Here is a 23,198-nt window from a genome sequence, read left to right as displayed (position 1 = left end):
ACAAGTGCTGATCATCTTGTGATAAGCTCATGGACCTCGATCTTCATCTATATTAGCTGCTTCCAAATAATGAGCTTCTCCCACTTAAAACAAAAATATAAAGTTCTTAATTTTACAGCATTGCATGTAGAATTGTTACATTTCATTTCTATTATTTTTGTCCTCTTGGTCCACATAGTTCTTTCAGGACAAAATGGTCAGTCTGATCTGGCTCTCACAAGTTCTTCACTTTTAATTCAAGCAAAAGAAAACATGTTTTTTCCCCAGCATACTTGCTTATTTGCTATCCCTTACTTCTGATGCTAAATGATACAAGCCTTTTTTCTTTCTGACAGTCACAAGCACTGGCTTCAGATAAAGATTGACCTTTACTTCATTACTGATGATGAACAAGTTCTGAGTGTGTATTTGCTTAGCTCATAGATACCCACAGGGACTTCACGCAGAAATCGACCGTGGCTCTGGAAATTGCATGGGAAAACATTAAAAATTTAACTCAAGGTGTTTTGATTTCACTTGCTAATCTCCAGGGGTGGGAACCCCTCTCATCTCTTCTGGATGGAGAATCAAGGCCATTCTTCACTTCATATGTGAGAAGGTCATAAAAGATTATTAACCCAACATAAAAGCTCTAAAGTTAAAATAAAATAAGAGTGTGGGGGAGGCTTAATAAAGCCTCTTCATAATGAAAATTATAATTGTGTTTAGAAACATGTCAGATTTGACTAAATCAATTTCTGGCTGAAAATAAAATGAAATAAAATAAAATAAAATAAAATAAAATAAAATAAAATAAAATAAAATAAAATAAAATAAAATAAAATAAAATAAAATAAAATAAAATAAAATAAAATAAAATAAAATAAATACTCCTGAAATGTTCTAGGTTTTACCATTCCAGAATGCAATACATTCTTCTTTCCACTTTGGAACAGATTTTTTTTTTTTTTTAATGTATATCATAAAATATTAGCTACTTATTTTAACTGTTTTTGCATCTTACTATAATTTTGGAAGAACTGATTTATAACAAATTCACTGATTAATCTTTTTTACTTACAGTTATGTATCCAACCTCTCTTTTTTGTGTACAGGAGGGGCAGACAAGGCAGTCTGTTTTTCTGCTCACACCAAGCATCTTTCAGTCATCCTTTCACCTGAAGGCTATTTTCTGAAGCATCTCTGAGGCCCCTATACCCAAAGCTGGCTCAGGTGCTCACCTGAGGCTGGGCTGTAGGTAGCTCTGGCTGCTACTGATCTTTGGAGTCTGTGGTCTCCTGCTGCCTTGCCACCTGCCATGCAAAGAACCAACTCTTCAGATCTCCTACTACAACTGCATGCATAAGCAGTCCCTAACCTGGCTCAGCAAGCAATGGAGAATGACAGTAAAGACAGAAGAGTGTGAATTAATCACAGAAGTGAAGAGGGTTTAGCACTTCTTTTGTAATGCAGCCCAGTGACTAAACATCGACATGAATACAAGCATGTATACAACTTCATGCACCCTTCAGTATAAAGCCTTGGAGCTCTCAGTGCAAAGCACAAAGTCACTGCCCGATGCCACTGTGAACAGTGGAAATTGTGTACAGTCACACTTGAAGGAATTAAATTAAAAATTGAAATGCTGCAGTCTTCTATGCTTCCAGTAGAAAATAGGCTGTTAGCAGAAAGGACAGGCTGGAGATGATAAAGTCAGTCAAAAGTAGAAGTGGTTTAGGTGGAATTGAAGTGTATGGGCATCATGGCGCCGGCATTCATAAAAGGCAAATGGTTCTTTCTGAGACTGATGCTGCCATAAGGAGACACTTCACAAGAGGAGACATTGAATTCTGTGCTGGTCTGGTTTACTGCTGTGCTAAGAAACTTCATCCTTTTGCTTACTCTCGATTTAGCCAGGAATTTCAGTGTAGATACATTTAAATGGTCAGAATTACTTCATAAAAAGATTAAAATCTGGCATCCCAACTTCTTTTGCATTATCAGAAAAGGAAATTAAGGACCTAAAGTATTATATGTTTGTTTTAATTTTCCTTGTCTTCGAAACTTATATCTAAAATATGTTTTTACTGAAACACAGTTTGGGAAGGAGGCAAGAACTCCTTGTATTTCTATACCCTACAGTGTGTGGGAAGTCAGATTTGATAAACAGAAAGGTCCCTTTTGAGGTGCAGAAGTCTTAAAACTGTGATTGAGAATTGCTCTACAGTGCCATCTAATGACAAGAGAGGCTCAGAAGAGATCCATGGTCAAGATTGCCATTGTAGCACAAAGATCTGCAATACGTAGCAATACTTAACAGATTTTACAAATATCTTTAAAATATGTTTCTCTTCTAAAACCTATGAAACTGTGTCCTTTTAATGTAGATAATATTCAGAAATACAAACAAAACGATAAGCAAAATAGATGAGCAAAATGAAACCTTGTGTATCTACTAGGTGCATGCTAAACACAAGATATTAGAACCTTACTTTCCAGTTGGATACCTGCAAAGCTATACAAATTCTTTAGGAACAAAATTAAAAGAAAATTCTCTTTGAGATACAGAACTTATTTTAGCAAGGCTTGTAATAAAATACAAGTGAGAATACTGTTTGTAAGGAAAAGACACAGGTTTTTATAACCTTTCTCTGGGATGCAGAAGTTAGCCGTGTTCTGAAACTGATGTTTTCTGTTAAAAATCTGTCAGCCCTGGGGATGATCTTGTCAGCCTTCCTGGGGAATGTGTCACAGCACCTGAGACACAGTTTTCAGGCCTTAGCAGATAACCAAGATAATGTTTCAGTTGTTTGTGTTTGGTATGGTACAACAGCAACTGTCAGTACTATCACCACCTAAGGAAATGGAATGACTTGAAAGTGTTTCTGAGTTAACATGGTTATTCGTCCTGCTTCCTCTGAGATCTGTGAATTTTCTAAACACAAGAGAACACTGCTGTCCCCTAACTGGACTGCCTAAATAGCATACCGTGTGCCGGCAGCTGTGCTGAACTGTGAGTGCATCCCTGAGACAAAAAGTCTGGGAATGGATTCAAGATTTCTGTCATCTTGGTTGTTTGAGTTAAGGATGGACAGATCATGAACAAAGTCACAAACTCTGCAAACACTTTCTTCTGGGTTCACAGAGTCTAAGGAGGAGCAACTGTCTTCTCTTGCTCTGGTTGGCTCATGGCACTATTCTATGTATTTTTCATTTTTTGATTTCTGAAAAATACATTCAATGTATTTTTCATTTTCTGATTTGTGTGTGCTTCTCAACGTGGTCTCTTTTCATGGCCAGTGCTTTAGTTCAGTGCTTCAGCTGAGCTCTGGGGGGCAGATTCTCAGGTACACAACAGCTGATGTTGGAGATCACTGAACTAGCTTCCAGCAAATGGGAATATCTGCACGCTGCAGCGGGGCATACAGCAGAGCCATCACCAGCTACCCTGGGGTCAGGATTGCCATGTTATCATGTTGCTCTGTATCAGAGTCCCCTCCAGAACAGCTTGTTCAGTTAACATTTGTCCAGTTCCAGCATGACCTGGGGTCCCATGTCCTGCAATCCATGCAGACAGTGATGTACTTATGATAGCACTCTGCTGGCATAATTAGGTGCAACCTTGAAAACCTTTGAGAGCAAAATAATTCTCTGTCAGCTAGTCATCTGATTAAATGGGATTGTTAAACAATCAATTTATGAGCACTTAGAAGATAATAAGATGATAAATCAAGAGCTTAAATGTGTTTGTAAAAAACAAACACTGTTAAGTTTGATGTCAGACTGGAAGATGGTCTTGTGTTGTTCCACAAAAGTCCAAAAAGGCATAACAACCGATTGATATTTTCACCAGCGACTTGGATAACAGAATGCAGAATATTTTTATGATGTTTCTAGCTGATGCTAAGCCCTGAGAAAGTCTTGGAGAACAGGCTCAAAATCCACATGACAAGACATGGCTCAAAAACAGCCAGATGAAATATGTGAAGTACTGCACTGAAAACAAAATGCTGATTAAAATCAGCAAATGGTAGAACCAGATGCATGGATTTGTGCTGGTCCTCTGAAATCAGAAAAACTCAACTAGCCAGCTCAGCCTGCTACACAGACTGTCTAAGAGCTGCCAGTGTTAAAAGAAGCTGATGCTTGATCACTTGGACACACGTGTGTACAATACTTGATATTCCTCCAGATGAAGGAAACAACAGTAAAACACTGTGAAGAATGAGGTGCACAGCCTATGTTTGATAACCTTCCAGGATTTTGTTTGTTCAGTTTTGACTAAATCTATGAGAGATTCTAAGTTAAACATCTCATCTGGTGCTAATTTCTTTTTGTTATGCTTGTTGGAATGACAACAGTTTTTTCTCTTTCTCTGCCTGATAATTGCTGTAAGGAAAAAAAGAAAGAAAAGAAAAAAATCTGCAGTCCTTTTTCCAGTGATTTTTATTATTTCCAGTGCTTGGTTTTTGGTGGTGGTGGTGGTGGGTTTATTTTTTATTGACATTCCTTCAGTTGCAGGTGTCATGCAAAGTGATTATATAAATGCCAAAATGTGTTCCTCAACATCTGATCATTAGTAAGTTCAAAGTTTATTCCTTCTTTACACTTACAATTGTGAATGATCAGAATTTGTTACTTCTTCACAGCAGCAGCTGCTGCTGTTTTGTGACCAGAACAGTCACATAGTAGCAGTGTGTCCCAAGTGTTATCCATAGGCACAGTACCTATTGGAAGCATAAATTTTACACAATTTCAACCACATCTAAGCAAAATCAAAGGCTTTGAAGGCTTAATTAATTTCACCTTGTTTAGGCACTCACCATGTGTGTGCTCCTGGCTGAACTAGAAAAGAGGAAATGAGGATTTGATTCATCTGACCTAGTCTAGACATGCTGCATAGGATGAGGAGGACGGTACGCTTGACTCCAATGAGACTGGTTCAATCTGTGTTGGCTTTAAAAGGATTCCAGAGAGTCTAGTTCAGAAGTAGAGGCTTGAGGTTAGGGGGAGATGTATCTGACATAGGCAGACCTAGGCTATCTGTTAAGGAGTCAGAAATCTATCTGAATTTTCAGGATATTTCATCATAATAAGCAGTAGATTTCATAAATGAACCAAATGTTAATGAAAATAATTTAGAATCATCAGAGATGGTTCCTATACATAAACTTACATGCCAACACAAACATCACTATAAAAATGCTACCAAGAATAGCACTGCATCATTTCAGGTAGGCGGTATGTGAGCTGACATTTCCATACACACTGTGCTGGCTAAAATTGCTGGGAAAATCTAGCATGCAGTAACGTGCAATGTATAACTCTAGAGTCATTTCAAAATTTTAACACATGCTATAGTTCTCCCACAGAGCTATGTGAAATAATAACACTCTGAGGGAGTGATTAAGTTCAGCATAACAAATCATTATACATGAAAGAACTGTTGTCAAGCATTCCCTTTTCAACTAGAAACTGCTCTTTTCCAGCTCTCCATTAAAAGTATGGTGACTGTACTGGAAATGTTTCCTGATAGTCTCAGACATGTGCTTAAATGTACTAAAGACCTGTTAGAATGAAATTGAATGAAAGGATTAAATGGCTGAGAATAGAAAGATAAAGAAGTCATCATAATGGAAGGGAGAACATTTCATTGCATAGAGAATTATTGTAGTGGCCATATAAGTTTTCCTCTCCCAAAATCTCTATCATGTGACAGGAGTTGCTTCCCCTCTGTAACTAATGATTTGCTGATGCATTGATGAAAACTGATCAGTCTTTCTAATGTTTATTCTAGACAAAATATCTTGAGTCATCACCTTGATTTATAAACTGTAACTTTAAAAGGCTCTTAGCAATAGAAAATCATAAGACTTACAGGATATAATAGCTCCTGAAGCTGTCATGTTTACTGGAAGGAAAGTGATGAGAAGGAAAATTTAAATTTAATTTCACAGGGACTTTGAAACCACATCAGTATTTGATGACCTCTGGGATTCTGTGATCCTGTTAAGGAGATCTACCATATTTGATATTAGCCAGTTCCCTTTTCACTTGATAAATTTCTAACTATTATATTGATTTTCATTTTTACTTGGCTGAATTATGTTGGTACTATAAACTAAACAATAGTTTTGTCAATTAAATAAAAGCTGGTGTTTTTCATTGTTTTGTCTCACCTTTCCCTCCTTCTGGGCTTGCTTTTTTATAGGTAATTCCTACAAAACCTTTTTATCCTCTCATCTCTCACTTTTCTTTGAACAACAGCCAGTCATCATGAAGATTGACAGTGTTTCATAAAATAGTTAGTGGTTATTAATTTATAGATGACTTGCAAGGCAAGTGGAAAGGCCAGATAAGCTTCATTTTCTTTGGCATATTGTATTTTTGCTGGCATATAAATGCCGCTAATCACAGTTTAAAATCGCTTATGCATTTTCATTTATCTATAATTACTATTTTTGAATTAGGTATTATATCAATAAGATGCAATAAAAGATTATTGCAAGATTTTTTGGTGCATTAGAGGACCTAAATACAAGAAGAGAGAAGTCTATTGGGGTTGTGAGATCCAGTACATTAAAAGGGCAAGGAACTTTTCTCGAAAGAGATCGTTCTGAAAGGAATAAAAAAAGTCATGTCCTTCATATAGACAAACTGCTGTTTCAATTTAGCCATACAACTATTATTACTATAACAACATTATTACTATAAATTCTATGTCACAGAGTGACATCTAATTAAAACAAGTAATCCTAATTTTTTTTTGGAATGTTGGAAATCGTACTGCTGCAGCACAACTTCCTAATTCAATTTACATTACTTTAATTAATTGATTTAATTTTGGAAACATTCAAAGTTACTACTGAAACTTCTGAGATTTATAGCTTTTTACTTCATGCACTTAGGTAATGCAAAATTCATTGAGTTCAAATATTAGTTATTGGCAATTGCCTTTTCCATGTTCTGGAAGCTATGGAAATGTTCAGAGTACCTATACTAAGCTCAAGAGAAGAACAGAAGGTTAAGATGAAGCCACCTTTGTCCTAGAAATGGGACTTATTTCTCAGTAGACTGAAACTGTATTCTTCCCTGTAACCATATGATGTAGGACCTGTTATCCCCCCACTCCCTTCCAAGGTCTGATCAACATCATTACCAGCACCAAAAAATAAATGAATAGAAACAAATTGCAAAGAGATATTTTTAATGGGAAAACAAGATGTCTAAAATAATAGCAATAAGATCATCACTGTTACATACTCATGAATCAGACTCCACAAATCAAAAGTAGTTAAAATTATCTTTCTTGAAGTCCTACCATTTGTGTTTCCTTTGGGTAAAGACAGGATGCAATATCAAGGCTCAAATGTTTCTGCAATATTTTCATCTTCACCCAGAAGATATAAAAAGTTCATTATATGTTCAGAAATACAGGAAATTGATTAGATTAAAAAATATGTGCATATCACATGTAGTAGATGGCTCTGAACAATGCTCTCTTTTCAGAGTTCAAAGAGTGAAAAACAACAGTAGAAGTTCTTCAGCTACAAAGGGGACTACGAGTGTAGACATCATTAAACGATTTTGTCTGCACAGTTTGAGACTGGGAAGAAGCCATCAGAAAGGTCATTTCTATTGCTCTTCTGAAACAGCCAGAAACAGGGAAGATCTCTCAAAAAGTGTATTTCTTGGAGACTTTCCCTCAGTACAGATGAAAGAATGCAGTCTGATAAATCAATTATTTTTGGCCTGCATTGTCAGGCTTTTTTAGTTTAACTTCATAAACCTATTTCATGTCCTACTTCATTTCTAATTAAAAACTGGTGAACAGGTTGTTGACTGTGTTTTTAAGATGTATTTTCCACAAAGCCATGTGCTAGAGTACACATATATATTAAAATGATACCCTACCACAGCAACACAGTGGCCATGACTGTCCTTGCAGAAATTTGTACTTGCAGAAATTTAGCTCTTCATGAAAGCTACTTGCATGACATAGTTTAACTTATAGCAGCTAAGCCACTTTCCTAGATTTTCTGTGATGTGTAATGGCTGCTATAATTATAGGGTAATCAAGAGTTTTATGCACATTCAGATACTTGCCTTGTTCTTGCCCTCAGAACAGAAGGCAGCAGTCAGCAACACAGAACACACCCTTGAAGTACTGCATCTCACCAGAAACAACCTTATAAACAACAGACAGAAGAAACTGCCAAAGGCCTCACTGAAAGAGGCCTTACTCAGACACCATGTTACAAAGGAAAAATGAGAAAAAGACACTGGTAGAATTTGAAGGTTTTTGTGTAACTTGTCTAGCTTTAAAACTTATTACCCCCAAATAAAATACTGACTATAGCGGGGTTTAGAGCCAAACTCAGCCCTGACTTTTCTTGGTTTGTTCCTTGAATTAATCTGTTAGTAACAAATTGAAAAATGAGGATAATAGATAAAATAGATGTAGAGCATGAGGATTTAGTAAACTGTTCAGAAAGGTTTTTTTCCAGTAAAGTGATAGATTACTAAATATTTAATGATGAACTGCACATTTACATATGATAATGATGATAAAATTATTTTTTTCATTCCAGGCTTGATAAAATTTTTACATTATCACATACAAATGCACATTTAATGTATCTCTTTGAGGCAACATCCACACTCTTTCCTTCTACATCTAATCAGAAGCATAAGAAACATTTAATCACATCTCCATACAATGCATCAAAATAAAAGGAATAATAATTTAGTCCTGTTCTGCTGTCTAGTCAATATAAATTCCAGGCAAAGTTCTCATCCAAATATCCAGGGCATAAACGGTCTGGAACTAATAGAAACTTGAAAGCATAGTGGAGACTTGGAGATCTTCATTTCCTTTTTCTTTCCATATTTGAGCAAAAAATAGATATTTTCATAAATGAAAAATAATTCTTTTAACATTGTCTTTCAAAGGATCAGTAATTTCTGAGTTATGCAAGATTACAAAACAAAAATTTATTAACTTACTTCAACGTTTGCATAGAACAGGAGGGGTTATACGAGGGTAAAAAAAAAATTTTTTTTGAAGGTTTCGATGTGTTCAAAGGGATTACATTTGCAAACAAGAAAGTAAAAGGCATGTAAGATGTACACTCAGAACCAAAACTGTAGACCTCGTGCACTCAGACAAATTCAAGAGCAACACCCAGCCCATTCTTCAGAAGAGTTTCAAAGACAAACCCAAACAAGACCCAGTTTTAATAAGTAAAATCGTCAAATGTGATTCAGAAAGATGAGTTAGGACAGAGTTAGAAGAGTTAGGACAAGTTGGATCTGAATGCTCATGGCAATATTATAAGCCACCATGTGCCAGCTGCCTGTTAAGGTCTGTAATCACCAAGGAACTGAAGTGAGATTCCCACTTGCCCTAGGCTCATGTTATTATTGCTTGTGACAACATTAAGGCAAATTTTCTTCTATGGATTGTTTCTCAACAGATAAAGACAGCTCTTTGTGACTAGTCCACTAATTTAAATAATAAGTATCCAAAGGCAGGCAGGAAGAATTTGGGCAAAATCTCTCTTTTTGTTTATTTGTTGTGGTTATGTTAAAGCACTGTGTTAGAAGCTGAAGGGGAGATTTAAAGGTGAAAAATGAAGAGTCCTCTCAAACTTTTGTTAAGGAGGCCTTCCATACATAAAAAGCAACACAGAAAAATACTCAAAGAATTTTGTGGTAAAACTTGGAAGGCAGGACAATTAAGTTCAGAATTTTTGGCAGAGTGAAAGTGGAAGTGGTTTAGGGAGGAGATGATTTACTCAGTTTCAGAGTTACTCAGAGATGACAGGCCAGATGGGACTAAGTCTCCATGAAGGGAATAGAAAACAGGAGAGGTAGCCATGTAATTCAAGTGACCATTTTGATTTTCACAGTAACAGCTTGAAAGTTTTCACATGAGAATGAGCTGTTTTATGCCAAAGCCAAAAAGGAGAGAAGACTGGGACAGCAAAAGTCAAGATAATTAGGTCAAGGATTATAGTGGCATAGGAAAAAAAAAAAAAAAAAAGAAAAAAAAAATAAATCTGTTGGAATCTGTTGGATAGGGATCTGTGGAAGATTTTTACATAGACAAATAAACAACTTATTTATAAGAAGACATTCACACAGTTAGACAGCTAGAACAGATACCAGACAACCTGACAGGACTCATTTATATTTTTTTATTCAATCAGGTCTTTATTCCTGGATAAGAGCAACAGTGCTTTCCAAGTAAGAACCAAGTACAAAGGGAAAGATTGCAGCTTCTTAAGTCTACACAATCCCTGGCACTAACTGAGGACAGCTTCCACAAAAAGTATACAAGCTGTTTTCTGTAGTTGCAGAAGATTCTGGTGCCTCAGAGTGATACTTCTGAAATTCCACTCAGCATTTTGATTTAAGGCTTATAGACTTTCCTACACTGCTGATGGCAGGAGTCAGGGGAATGAGCTAGCCCTTCTAGAATAAATCCAAAGAAAATATTTGCACAAGCCCTCTATGAGGTGAGGCAATTGATCTCTAGACAAGTTTATTAAAGGAAAAAAAAAAAAAAAAAAAAGAAAAGCAGCTTTTACTGTCAGGTATCATCCACATTCATTACAGTAGAATTTCAGTAGAATTTCAATTGAAGAAGCTGAGGAAGCTGTCAGCTGTCATGGAAGAACTTCAAATAATAGCAACTTCAGGAGCCATCTTACTGAGAAATAAAGGGCTGTTGTTGATTTGTGTAAGCATAGAAAGCAATATCATCTTTCTGGACTTACTGGCAGTATGACAAGTTGTATAGGAAATAACAAGAACTATGTTGAAAGCAGAGGTGATCACCACATGACTCTGATTTTGAGGAATGCCACTGAAAACTACACCACAGATCAATAACACCAACAGGAAATAACTTTGTTTCTTTGTCTCTGTGTATCAACAACTACACTTGAACAAAGCACTTTACGGTGTGCCTGATTACTTACAGTCTCATTTTGGTGACATTTGATTTGCATGAAACTAAAGTAATAGCATTACTATGAGGCAAATAGGTCTCAGAGGACACAACTCTATGCCAAATCCTACTTGCCAGTCTATTACTGATCACCAAAAAAATTCAAAATCATGCAGCTTGACCACCTCTTTCTTTTTATGTTTTACTGAAAAGCTGGATTATCAGTAAATTTATTCCATCTAACCACACTACATCAGTAAGCATTTACTGTTCTTAAAACTGCAATATTTTAGTAAACAATGACTTGTTTAAAACTATTTTAAAACATGTTTTGTGACTTGTGATTATAAAAATCTGTCACTCTGGATTATAAAAATGTAGCTTTTTGAAACTGTTCCAGTTTGCAAGAAAGATCTTGAAAGGTATTAACAGCATTAAAATAGCCCAGGTTCTTTCCAGGTGGCACTGAAATGGAAAAAGGGCTGACAAAGGCTGACAAGATTCTTCTGAAAATTTTCTGGACCTTAGGAAATATTCAAAGAAAGTAAATTGGCTGTAGTTACTATATTTTGAAAACAAAAGGTCTTGAAAGCAGCATTTAATGAACTGCCTATGCACCAATGCTTAAATGCATGGAAGTTCACTTTAATGAAGTAAATTCATTTCAATAATTAATGATTAGCCTGTAAAGGCTTTTATAATGCAAAAATCCAAGAAGAATTATTGCATTATTTATTCAAAGTGAAAAAGTTAAGTGTGAATCATAGAATGGATGGCTGTGGAATTACATAAATGGCTTCTGGAGACCTATAATCTGACTTCTCACTTGGAGACTTGAAAACTAGATCAAGTCAGCTGTGGCTTTGTCTAGTTAAGTCTAGAAAGCGTCCAAGGATGAACTACTCAGGAAAACATTGTTTGATGCTGCACTACCCTCTTAGCAACATTTTTTTTTCCCTATGGCCAGCCTGAACCTCCCAAGACAAAATTTTTGTCTGCTGCTACTTGCCATGCTACCTGCCACCATTGAGAAGATTTTGGTTCCGTTTATCTTTGTAACTGCCCTTCAGGCAGTGGTAGGTAGTTATTAGCTCACCCTTCAGCTCCACTTTGCTAGGTTAAATGAAGCCATCCCCCTCTACCTCTCTTCATAAAGCAAATACCTTAGCATCTATTGATCTTGCTAAAACTCTTCTGGTCCCTCTTCAGTTTCTGTGTATCCTTCTTAAAATGGGGACCAAAACTGGATGCTCTATCTTGTATGCAAGCACAGTTTTATCTATTGTTCATCAGGATGCAGTTTGCCTTGTTCACATGGTGCTTCATGTTGCTTCATATTCGGTTTAGCCTATTTAGTGCTTGCAGTTTAGTGCTACTGTTGCTTTATATTCAGTTTAGCCTATACAGCCGTCAATCCTCCAACTCCAGGTCCTTTAGGAAGAGCTAACACTTGGCCAGTCTGTTTCAGGCCTGTGAGGCTATTCTGCCCCTGGTAAGTAAGCACATTTTGCCAGTCATTTAACTATAAAGGTGGTCTTGTCTGTCAACTGCAATTTTCCCATAATAAACCCACGTTGACTCCTCATATCTCTTTCAAATGTTTGGAAAACTGTTCAAAGAGGACATGGTCCATGTTCTTTCCTGGGATCAACATGTGGCTTACTGGTCTCACCTACTGGCCAAAGGTCTCATGCTTGTCTTCCTTCTTCAGTCACCACGAATTTTCATGGATGATACCTCCTTCGGTCACAACAGCTAATGTCCTCAGCATCTGTAGTTATATTCTACCCACTCCTATGGATCTGAACAAATCTAACATTTTTCAGTGTCTCAAACCTGCCACACCCTACTGAAGGTTGTAGGGTGTTCTTCCCGAGCCATTCCACTACATGCACGGAAGTAGGCTTTCATTGGGAAAAAGGAAAGGTGAAAAAGACACTGAGTACTTCAGCCTTTTCAGTGTTGTCCATGGTATGTTGTCTCACCATTCATTCATAAACCCATGTTTTCTCTGAAATTCTTTTTGAAGCTTGTATATTTGTATAATTCGTAGTCTCCTTTCTTGTTATTCTGTATGACTCTAATTAATTTTAGCTCCAGTGGGCTTTAGCTTTCTTGATTTCATCCTTAAATGCACATTCAGTGTTTTTATATTTCTCCTTTCTTGCCTGTCCTTGTTTCTATTTCTCACATACTCTCTTTTGGTATTTTGCTTCCTACAAAAGTTCATGCTCAACCAAGCAAACCTTCTGCCAAAATTCCCATTCTTACTGCACATCCTTATGGTTCATTTCTGAACTCTCAGATAAATTTCCTTAAACTTCTTTCTCAGTATCAGTGCTTATTACACTATTTTAGTTTACTTGTCTATGCTTGAAATCACCTAGAACTAAATCCTGGTATCTTTAAATAGGTATCATTCACATGAATAAATTCAATCATTTCACAAATGTGACATTTATAATACTAGTAAGATAAAGTTCCTAATATAAAACGATACTTGAATAATCCTATAACTCTTTAAAGATTCTTTTACAGTTTCCCACAGCATGTGAATACTTCTTACCATGCAAAGGATTCATTCTGTCAGCCCTGGGTAAAATAAAGGTATAAAAAAAATCACTAGTACTATCTTTCTGTACTTATTTCTGATAAGAAGCTTGCACTGTCCCCTTATTTTTTGAACTGTAACCTAGCACAAAATATCATCATGCAAAGATCAGATCAGCCAAAAATCTGCAGGACATAACAGACATGAACTGGGTGGGAATGGATTTGTTCATTTGTCAAATGCCTCAAACACATGTGCAAGAAGAAAATCTGTTCCTACACCAATGTAAATATATATATATATATATACACATATATATAAATGAAGATAGGCATATTTATGATCTTTTAGATTACAAAATGTCTTTTGTTATAGTATGAACCTGGGGCACTAATATGACTCTTGGTTTGGGAAAGCACTGAAGAAAAAAAAAATTATAATAAAAAAAATAAAAAAAAAAAAGGATTTGAAATGAGACTTGTTTTTTCTTTTTTACTTTTCATGTTGGTTTTACTTTTCATCTGAGCAACACTGTTCATCATTGTACAGTCATCTGTGCAATGAAGACCCCTTCATCTAGTCATGGAGGGGTCTATGAACATGTCCAACTATTCACCTCAAAAAAATCAGGCCTTAATGTAAGAAATCTGTTTGGTATAGAACTCACATTCTTATGGCCTAGTGAAGCTAGAAATACTGTGTTGGGCCTTCATAGAATTTTAGCCTTGTTTTTATGGCATCACGTCTGACTTACTTTGTCTTAAGAGTGCTTTCTGGTTCTGCCATGAACACATTCAAAATTAGATCACTCGGTCTGTTCTGCAGCATAGACATGTTTTCATATCCTGGCATCTTGTATCAAGATGAGAGCTCTTGCCTTACCCACTTCTGTTTGAAAATTCACATTCAAAGACATATTTCTTCCAGAATAGAAAGTCTGAACATCCCTGCTGACATATGCGGCTTAGTCTCTACGTAAAACGAAGATTTGATTCAATGTTAATTTAAAAGGAGTGTGTGCAGTCACAATATACTGAATTATTCTGAATTCTATTTTTGCTATGTGCGGTGATGCTAATAGAGAAGTGCAGCTTTCGTCCCTAACCTCAGTGAAATCATGCTTCTGAAAAGCAACCCTCCTGAATATATCACTGAGGTGTGGTGTGGTATTTTTTTTTCCATTTATATCTAGTTCAGAAATGTATAGTCATTATCCTAATTTTCTAATAAAATAGATTAGATTGCTAAAATGTGAAGGAGTGAAGGAGTGACATGGAGGATGACACAACCATGGGATCAAAAACCTGCTAGATATAATATAAAGAGAAGGGTGCATTTCACAAAGCATGATATGATATCAGTTCTATAATATTGAAGCAAACATTTTATGGTCCCTTTGCGTCACTTTAAAGAAATGGGTAATTCTTAGGCTAGTATGGTGTTAACACACTCCCACAATAGTCTATACTTCTGTTGACATTTATTAGGTATTAAATGCCAAGTGTTGCTTAAGTTCTGTCACATTTTAGGAGATGTGACATTTTCACAGTAATTTTCTCCCCCTCTGTCAAATTAATGTGATTTCCAGGTGAGACTAGACTCTAGGGTGGTATTTACAGCAGAAGAGTCAAAAGTTAAACATTAAATATTAGTCATGAATATTTAAAATGAGTGCTTTTAAAATAGTTTTTAGAATTGTATTTATTAAGGCATGTGGTTGGAAGACATTTTATGGATTGAAGACCACAATTTGACTATTGCTTTTTTCAGATAATAAAAGCATGGTGAACCGGCATAAATCTTTCCTGTATTCTGAAGCTGCCTAGGGAAAAGAAACAAGCTTAGAATAGTCTATGTGCCTGCTGCTTACCAAAGATTTGATTTCCCACTTTAAATCTAAAACACCTGCTAGTTCACAATGCATTTCCAGGTAGACAAGGGGCCACAGACAACAGGGTTATGTGTGTCCCTGACACAGGGCTTTACACTGCAGCTTGGATATGAAAAGCCCAAAGGAGAAAGTCTAACAACTTTCCATAAAGGCTTCTATACAAAAAACAGAGGTCACCTTTAAGGACAGGTAGGAAGCTACATAGTGTAACCTCAGTCAGTCTCTGGGTCTCAGGAATTGCAAAGGGATCACTAAATTTTTTTTCTGGAAACACTCAACATTTCCCCTTTTCCATCTTGCCAGGATATTCCAAGTGTAATAGATGGATAGATGTTCTCCCTCCAAATTTCCTCACAAACCTATGTGAACCATTTTCAGGCTTTTTGACTGAAATCACTACAATGAAATGATAATTTCGTAATTCACCGTTTACCTTATTTATGGTCTACCAGTGAACCAGAAACCTGAATACACAAATCTCTGTCTACATCATATTTAGGAGACAGAGCTCTTCTTAGTCCCACTTTGCCAAATTTGATTGAATACTCAAAAAAAAAAAATATTCCACACCTATTTATTCAACCAAAATGCAAATTTGATTTCATACTTAGAACTCTTTGTTCTCATTTTCAAATGCATTTGTACCGGTGGATATCTATTTGCATAAATGTTTCCTAAAGGGGTCATGAATATTCATTTGTCTATATGCCACTGTCTTAAAAGTTCTTGGGAGGTTGAGGGAAGAAGGAAAATTATTCAGCCTCAGAGAAAATAAAGTCACGTGGCTCTGGTGATGAGTCACAGACTTTTCGACTAGAAAACAAACAAAATGGTGGTAGTAGGTTGTTTGGGAAGGTGAAAACTCATCAGCTTCAGAAATGTGAAGTCTCCCGCTAACAACAAGTTTTCTTGCTACTTTCTCTGCTAATTGGAAGAGGTGCTGAACACTGACACCTGGTTTAAAGCCAACTTTCCTCACCAGCAGCTTTCAGCATGGCTTTTCCAGAAGCCAAAGGGATACACCTGAGATCAGTCTCCAGTCCTGGGCCTATTCACATGTGCAAGCATGGACAGCCATGGGCTGTTCCATGAGCAAGTCATGGTCTAGATATCCTGTGGCCATACAATTCTTAGACTGTGTCCATCTAAAAAACATAATTTAGTAGATAACTATAATTCTGTGCAAACATGTTCAGCTAGCTTTGAGACCTGGGTCTAAATGATTCTCAAGGAGCTGGGTATGTGGGCAGGGCCAGTACAGGAACATCTGTAGCACATAGTCCTGAGACCTGCCATACCTGCAATACAATTATTTTTATAGTAGAATTTGTTTTGCTAATGATGTTATAATATTCTGCTGCAAATTTGTCAGACTGAACAAAGAAATGCCAAGCGTGTATATACCTAAAAGAAATACAGGAAAAATATATTGAATAAATGACTTGTCACTGTTTGTTGCTGTCACTGCTCTTGGAATTTTATCTTTTTCAATTCATCAATTTTATTCAGGGCCCCAGGTGTCCCTACTTGAACAAGGGAGGTTGGAACAGACCTCTGGAGGTCATCTGTTCCAATTGTTCTGTGATTTTGTGATCATCCTAGCTATAAATAAATACAATTATGCTCTGGAGAATTCAATTCTTCTCCCATTAAGTTGGCAGGAAATATACCATTAAGTGTAGAGCTGGGTGATTTTTATTTATTTATTTTTTTTTTTTGTGGGAAACATGATTCTGATGCAGTCATTTTTGTCATCTATAAGCCCCTAGAAAGCCAGTTCCTTCCCATCTGCCGTTTCTTGACCTACTGCTTATTTAAATTTCTTCATCTTACCCAAGCAGGCACTCCATCTGAACACCTTATCAAAAACCTCTGTCAGAAAGAGAAGATGTCAAAATTAATTTAGAATCTAAGTTACTATTTCACTGATGTCATTATCTCAGATTTTAATGCTTTTTCACCTTAACTCCATGTCTTCAACTAGTCTTGCTTTCAAATGGTGTTCTAAAGCAATGTATGGTATTGGAACTAGATAAAGGTTCTTTATTCTCTCCTTAAAAATAGCTAGTGCATTTGTTCTTCTCTGGATATGTCTGACTTGATAGATTTCTGTAAATTTTTTATTTCAAATGCTGCATTTTCACTGTAGTCTTCCAAATTCTAGGCTGGAGTTCATCCAGTCACACTGGCATAAGCACATGCATTTACAGAACTTTTTCTTCCATCCTGTAAATTTTCATTCCCTTTCTTAGTCCTAGCCTGCATCCCATCTTTTGCCCTTCTACTCTCTGAAACTGAGGCAATGCATTCACTTATTCTGGATTCATATTTAGACCACTGTATATCCTATACTGTTCTACATGCAGAACAATCTTTCTTTTTCTTCACTTCTCCATTCCTTTTAAATCTAGATTGCTATAGTACCTGTTTACTACTTGTTATCATTCTATTCACAAATCTAGTATAGCTTGATGTTTGGCAGCTCCCATCGTATTCCTGTGATTCTATGACTGTTTATTATCTCCATCACTTTATAAACTGTAGTTTACTGTACTATCACTGAACATTGACACAGTAATTTTATGAACATGAAATCTGTTGACTGTAATGTCCAGGATATATCTAGAACCTAGCATTATTAGTACAAGTTTTTTCTCCAATCGTGTCTGAAAGTTTAGAGCTTCCTATAATGAAATACTTTTCAGTGGCAGTTATCTTTCTATAAACATTATAGCTTGATCTACCTATATTTAGGACAAAATACCTCATATGTTCCCAGGAGATCTTCTCTTAATAATACTTCCCTAAATTATTTTTTGCACACACAAATAAAAAATGTTATATCTATGTAATAACTTTTTCTGAATATGGTCTATTATAGCAGTAATATACAATGCTAATCCACCTTTACCATTATTTTCTGGTCTGCTTTCTGCAATATCTATTCCTTTCATTATTATTCTTCCTCCATCTCTTTTATACTTTACAATATCCACTTTCATGTTCTTCAATCCTCCAGCTATTATCTATGTTCTTCAAATTTATGTTTTAATTTCTCAGCTGATTCTTACTGATCTCATTCAGCTTCCCTGCTAGATTGTGGTACAGTCCTATCTCCTTAAGTATTGTTTATCCAACTGTTCTTTTCCACTATTAGTTTCTTTCTTGTGCTTTCATGTTGTAGAGTTCCTTTGTCTATTTTTCCTTTATCTTCTTTCACTGAAGATTTTTTTTCCGTATTATAAAAATAATCTAAGAGATTATCTGAGTCTTTCACATTCATCTTGTCCTTGTTTAAAACTCATGAATTCAACTGTGCCAGCCTTCAGTTCAGAAAAAATAAAATTAAAATAAAATAAAATAAAATAAAATAAAATAAAATAAAATATCCTCCTAATCAGGTGGAGTTAGCCCACTGAGCTATTGTGAATGCCTCCACATGTGTGAATATCCACAAATCTCTTATCACATGAATTCATTATCTGAGTGTCCATAAGTATGTTTATGCCAAAATGCATAATTATTCTTGATGTACTCAAGTGGTTATCTAGTGGTTAGAGTCATTTGTCACGATGCATGTAACATTCATTCACAACAATTTAATCTTACTGATCATGAACAATAGCATGTCATAGATAGAACAGAATAGCACAGAAATTTCGCATTATGTTGTACTGCTGACAGATTGTAGAAATAGCTTCACTACAAATCATAAAACTGATAAAAGCCTTATGTCCCTTCTATATTATTGAAATAGCTGTGGTTCTTCCCACAGGATACCCCTTCCTGTCATTCTCAGTGTTCCCCATATCTGCCTCTTCTGTACCTCTGCTTCTTTGCTGCATCCTTCATTTTTTTGGTCAGTAACAGCTTTGGATGTTCTGGCTCATTTGTGTTCTCTAGCTAACATTTTTAGCCTGTTGGTTGGCCAGAGCTAGTGCAATCTGCAGAGAGTCTGGAAGTGCCTTTGTACTGTTTATAGGGAGTAACTGAATAACAGTGAGTTCTTCCCAATCTTCAGAGGCCATCTATAACTTCTTCTTTACAAAAGCATTTTTTTTTTAATATTTTTTGCCCCAGTGCCAAAGGATTCATGTAGAGGCAGTTCAGCAGTTCTGGGCAGTTCAGCAGTTCCAGCTCAAGCACACTCTCACATGTTCCTTGGGCATCAGTAGGCAGAGTTTGAGATAAAGAATGGAAAGGAAAGAGACAGGGTAGTAATCACTTAAACCTACAGCGGGATCTAGACAACTGCTTCAGGAAGTGTCTTATATGTCCTCTGTCCTGTCTGCTAGCCCTATGCTTATATCTCAGATTCCTTGCCATGCCTCAAAGTACTTAGTAGTTTCCTACATTCAGATGACCAAACAGAGCCATCATGTGAGTGTAATTATTCTCCCTTTCAAACTTCTACTAAGGCTCCAAATTGAAGGAAATACTACGGTGTCATTGAATGAGATGAGTTTTGATGAGGTCACCTGAGTGCTCAAATACTACCAAATGAAGAACTACATACCTGTAATTAACTGGCTTTAATTAAGCTGAACGTTGACTTTCTGATTAGCCTAGTTATTAAAAATAATATTGACACAATTTCTACATGTGATACAGGTGTAGCGTGTTCATTTCTATAAACAGTAGCAATAGGGGCAGGAACAGTCCAATTTTTTACTCATTTTCTGCATACAGAAATGTCTTTGCAAATTGATTGCTCTTCAGTATCTATTTCTGTTTCCTAGTATTTAAGTAACTCATGAAAAAATAGTCAGAACTGGTTTTATATTGCTGTTACATATAAGGAATGATCACACCTGACACCGCATAAATTAAAGTGAATGAAGAAGTTTTACAATTTTACACTGAAAAAATACAGATTAAAAAAAAAAAAAGTACTATTATTTGTTAATTCATGTCAAATCTCTTGAAACAATTTAGAAGATTGCAGACTTTTGTCTTGAGCTTGTGATAAGGCAGATTCTTAGAGGCCAGTATGCTATGGAAATACAGAAGCTATCTTCAAAACAACTTTTTGGAGAAGGGATATCTATGTGGAATGAAGACAGAAACACCTGGTGTCAATTAAGATGACTCCAATGTTTCTCCTTCATCTTCACTACAATTCCATTCTGCAGCACTGATATTCGGAGAGATTTTTCCTTCCTTCTATGACAGACAGCATTCCACTGTTCTTCCCAAAGACAAGTATTGTCTCTCATACTTTCATTTCTTTTGATATTTGACTTAGTTGCTGTTAAAGAACAGCAGAACAAGCTTATTAAATGGATATTCAATATGACAAGTTAACCTTCACCCTAATGATAATCTGATTTCTCTTACATTTTGCTGTTAGCACCAAAATGAATATTCAGCACCATTAAATAACTTCTTAAAAGCAGGTCAAAAAAAAAAAAAAGGTATTTTTGTTTGTTTGAGAAGTATGCAGAAGAAAATATGAATTAAGCAAATATTACTAAATTTCAATTAGTCACTACATGTTATACTGCTCTTAAACTTTCCAGGCACCAAATGTATTGCACCTACTGAAAAATAAATAAATAAATAAATAAATAAATAAATAAATCCACATTAGAAGTAGACAGGTTGGGGTTATTCAGCCTGGAGAAGAGAAGGTTCTGGGGAGATTTATAGCGGCCTTCCAGTACCTAAAGGGGCCTACAGGAATGCTGGGGAAGGACTTTGTCAGGGAGAGCAGTGATAGGACAAGGGGTGATGGTTTTATACTAAAAGATGAGAGATTTAGATTAGATATAAGGAAGCAATTCTTTACTGTGAGGGCGGCGAGGCACTGGCACAGGCTGCCCAGAGAAGCTGTGGATGCCTCATCCCTGGAGACGTTCAAGTACAGACTGGATGGGGCTTTGGGCAACCTGGTCTGGTGGGAGGTGTCCCTGCCCATGGCAGGGGGTTGGAACTGGGTGATCTTTAAAGTGTCTTTCAATTAAAAACATTCTATGATTCTATGACAGCTAGCTATATTCATACCCAGAATTTTAGCATACTGACAGAAAAGAGAAACATTTCATGATTTGACACACTAGAGATTTTTATTATTGGGAATTGATGCAAGTCCTCCATTCAATTGTCTAGATATACTTTTAGGGATGTTATATGGCTCTTTTCATCATTATAATATCATTTGAACTTTAAAAACAAAAACTGATCCCAAGGCCAAGTTTCCTGTGGCATACTACTTGTTTCCAGAATTAACAGAACCCTTAGCTCTGTTAGACTTAATTTTGAACTAATAATGACATCAGACTACTGAACATATAGAACACTCATTATTCATCTGCAGTTTATCAATCACATATTAAAGCTCATGTCTGCATAAACCTTTAAAGCATATAATCTGTAAAGTAAATGAGTTTCAGTTCATTCACCCAATTCAATTTTCTTCACCAATTTATTTTCTGCTGGATTAGTGAAAATGTTAGAGAACTAAATCAATAAATATAAAAAGGGTTGTTTTGCCAACTGAATACTTCAATATTCTAATGTTTTCCTAGTAAACATACTTGAATTGGAAATAAGCAGCTTCTGCAATATACTATTTCCTTTCCTTGCTGTGAATTTAAAACAGAGAGAGAGATTTACATATTAATAATATTAATATTATTTGGGAAAAGGGAAAGAAAAAAAAAAAAAGTAGCTTAATGTCATTATATGAGCTTTCCTTAACTTTTCATCAGGAAAATATAAAATATTTTTAATAAAAATATAAAATCTACATTTATATTTAACTACATAAACCTTTTCCCTAGGGAGAATTTTGTACACTTTGAGACTTTCTAATCAGAAATTAATAAGCTTCAAATTAAAGGCAGGAGCAAAGAGGGATACAAGAATTCTTCTTGCCCTAGCTATTCTTGTCTTTTACCTGTTCACAGGCTGAGCCTTATGCTGGAGAAAAAACATAAAATAAAAATAAAATAAAAATAAAAATAATAAAAAACAAAAACAAAAACAAAAATAAAAATAAAAATAAAAATATAAAAATAAAAAAAAGAAAGGATATATAAATTTTACTTTACTTCTCACACAAACAGTTCTGAAAGGGAGACATCTACCAAAAGAGCCTGTAAGTTGGTTTGTACCTGAGCATTTAGGGATCATAGGAAATAGTCTGCTTTCAGCATTCATCCTTTGGATACAAGAAGCATTGTATTCAAGAATATTTGGCTACATATTCCCTTCTATTACTTTGGGTATTTTTTTCTCTTAATTTACTCCATGATTGACTCAGAGAAACACAGTAGAGAATTTCTCTTTATTTTTCCCAGCTCATTATTCTTTCCCTTTTTCAGCTTGATGATGCTTTCTCTATCTGAGCACTTTTTTCTTAGTTCATAGCAGGGATATCTGCTATCCAACCAAAACCGTTGGGGGGGATGCCCATTGCCAAGGACTGTGGGCAATGTTGGCATATCACCATTTAGTTGATGAACAAAATTGGTACACAACATCTCCCTCCCTCCCTCCCTCCCTCCCTCCCTCCCTCCCTCCCTTCCTTCCTTCCTTCCTTCCTTCCTTCCTTCCTTCCTTCCTTCCTTCCTTCCTTCCTTCCTTCCTTCCTTCCTTCCTTCCTTCTCATTTGTTTGTTTGTTTTTGCTTTGTTTTGTTTATTACTTTATGTAGAATTAATGTAGAAGGGTCACTATCATTCCTCTGTGTTTTACAGAGCACACAGGAGATTTCTCAATAGCTCCAGACTCCAGGAGTCTGGAAATACCTGAGGAGGAGAGAAGAAAACTGTGTAGGGATTGAGTAGGTGGAAATGTGCTCTAAAACTGCATGTTCATTCC

At 35.9% G+C, this 23,198-nt stretch overlaps 1 long non-coding RNA gene across 2 annotated transcripts in view; it reads left to right on the top strand.

Moving 5' to 3' along the window:
• Positions 1–23,198, top strand: part of LOC119715883 (uncharacterized) — a 49,018-nt gene that overhangs the window by 14,961 nt on the left and 10,859 nt on the right. The window contains exon 3 of one of the 2 annotated variants that reach the window (XR_005263337.2): positions 1,095–4,446. The exons of the other annotated variant lie outside the window; for it this stretch is intronic. This is a non-coding gene — a long non-coding RNA (uncharacterized lncRNA). Of the gene's footprint in view, positions 1–1,094; positions 4,447–23,198 lie in introns of those variants that run through there. 2 annotated transcript variants of the gene reach the window in all.

This window comes from Anas platyrhynchos, chromosome 2 (genome assembly GCF_047663525.1).
Source record: "Anas platyrhynchos isolate ZD024472 breed Pekin duck chromosome 2, IASCAAS_PekinDuck_T2T, whole genome shotgun sequence".
In the NCBI taxonomy this organism is placed as follows: Eukaryota; Metazoa; Chordata; class Aves; order Anseriformes; family Anatidae; genus Anas; species Anas platyrhynchos.
Note: the sequence above shows the minus strand (reverse complement) of the source record. Positions and strands in the feature narration are given on the sequence as shown.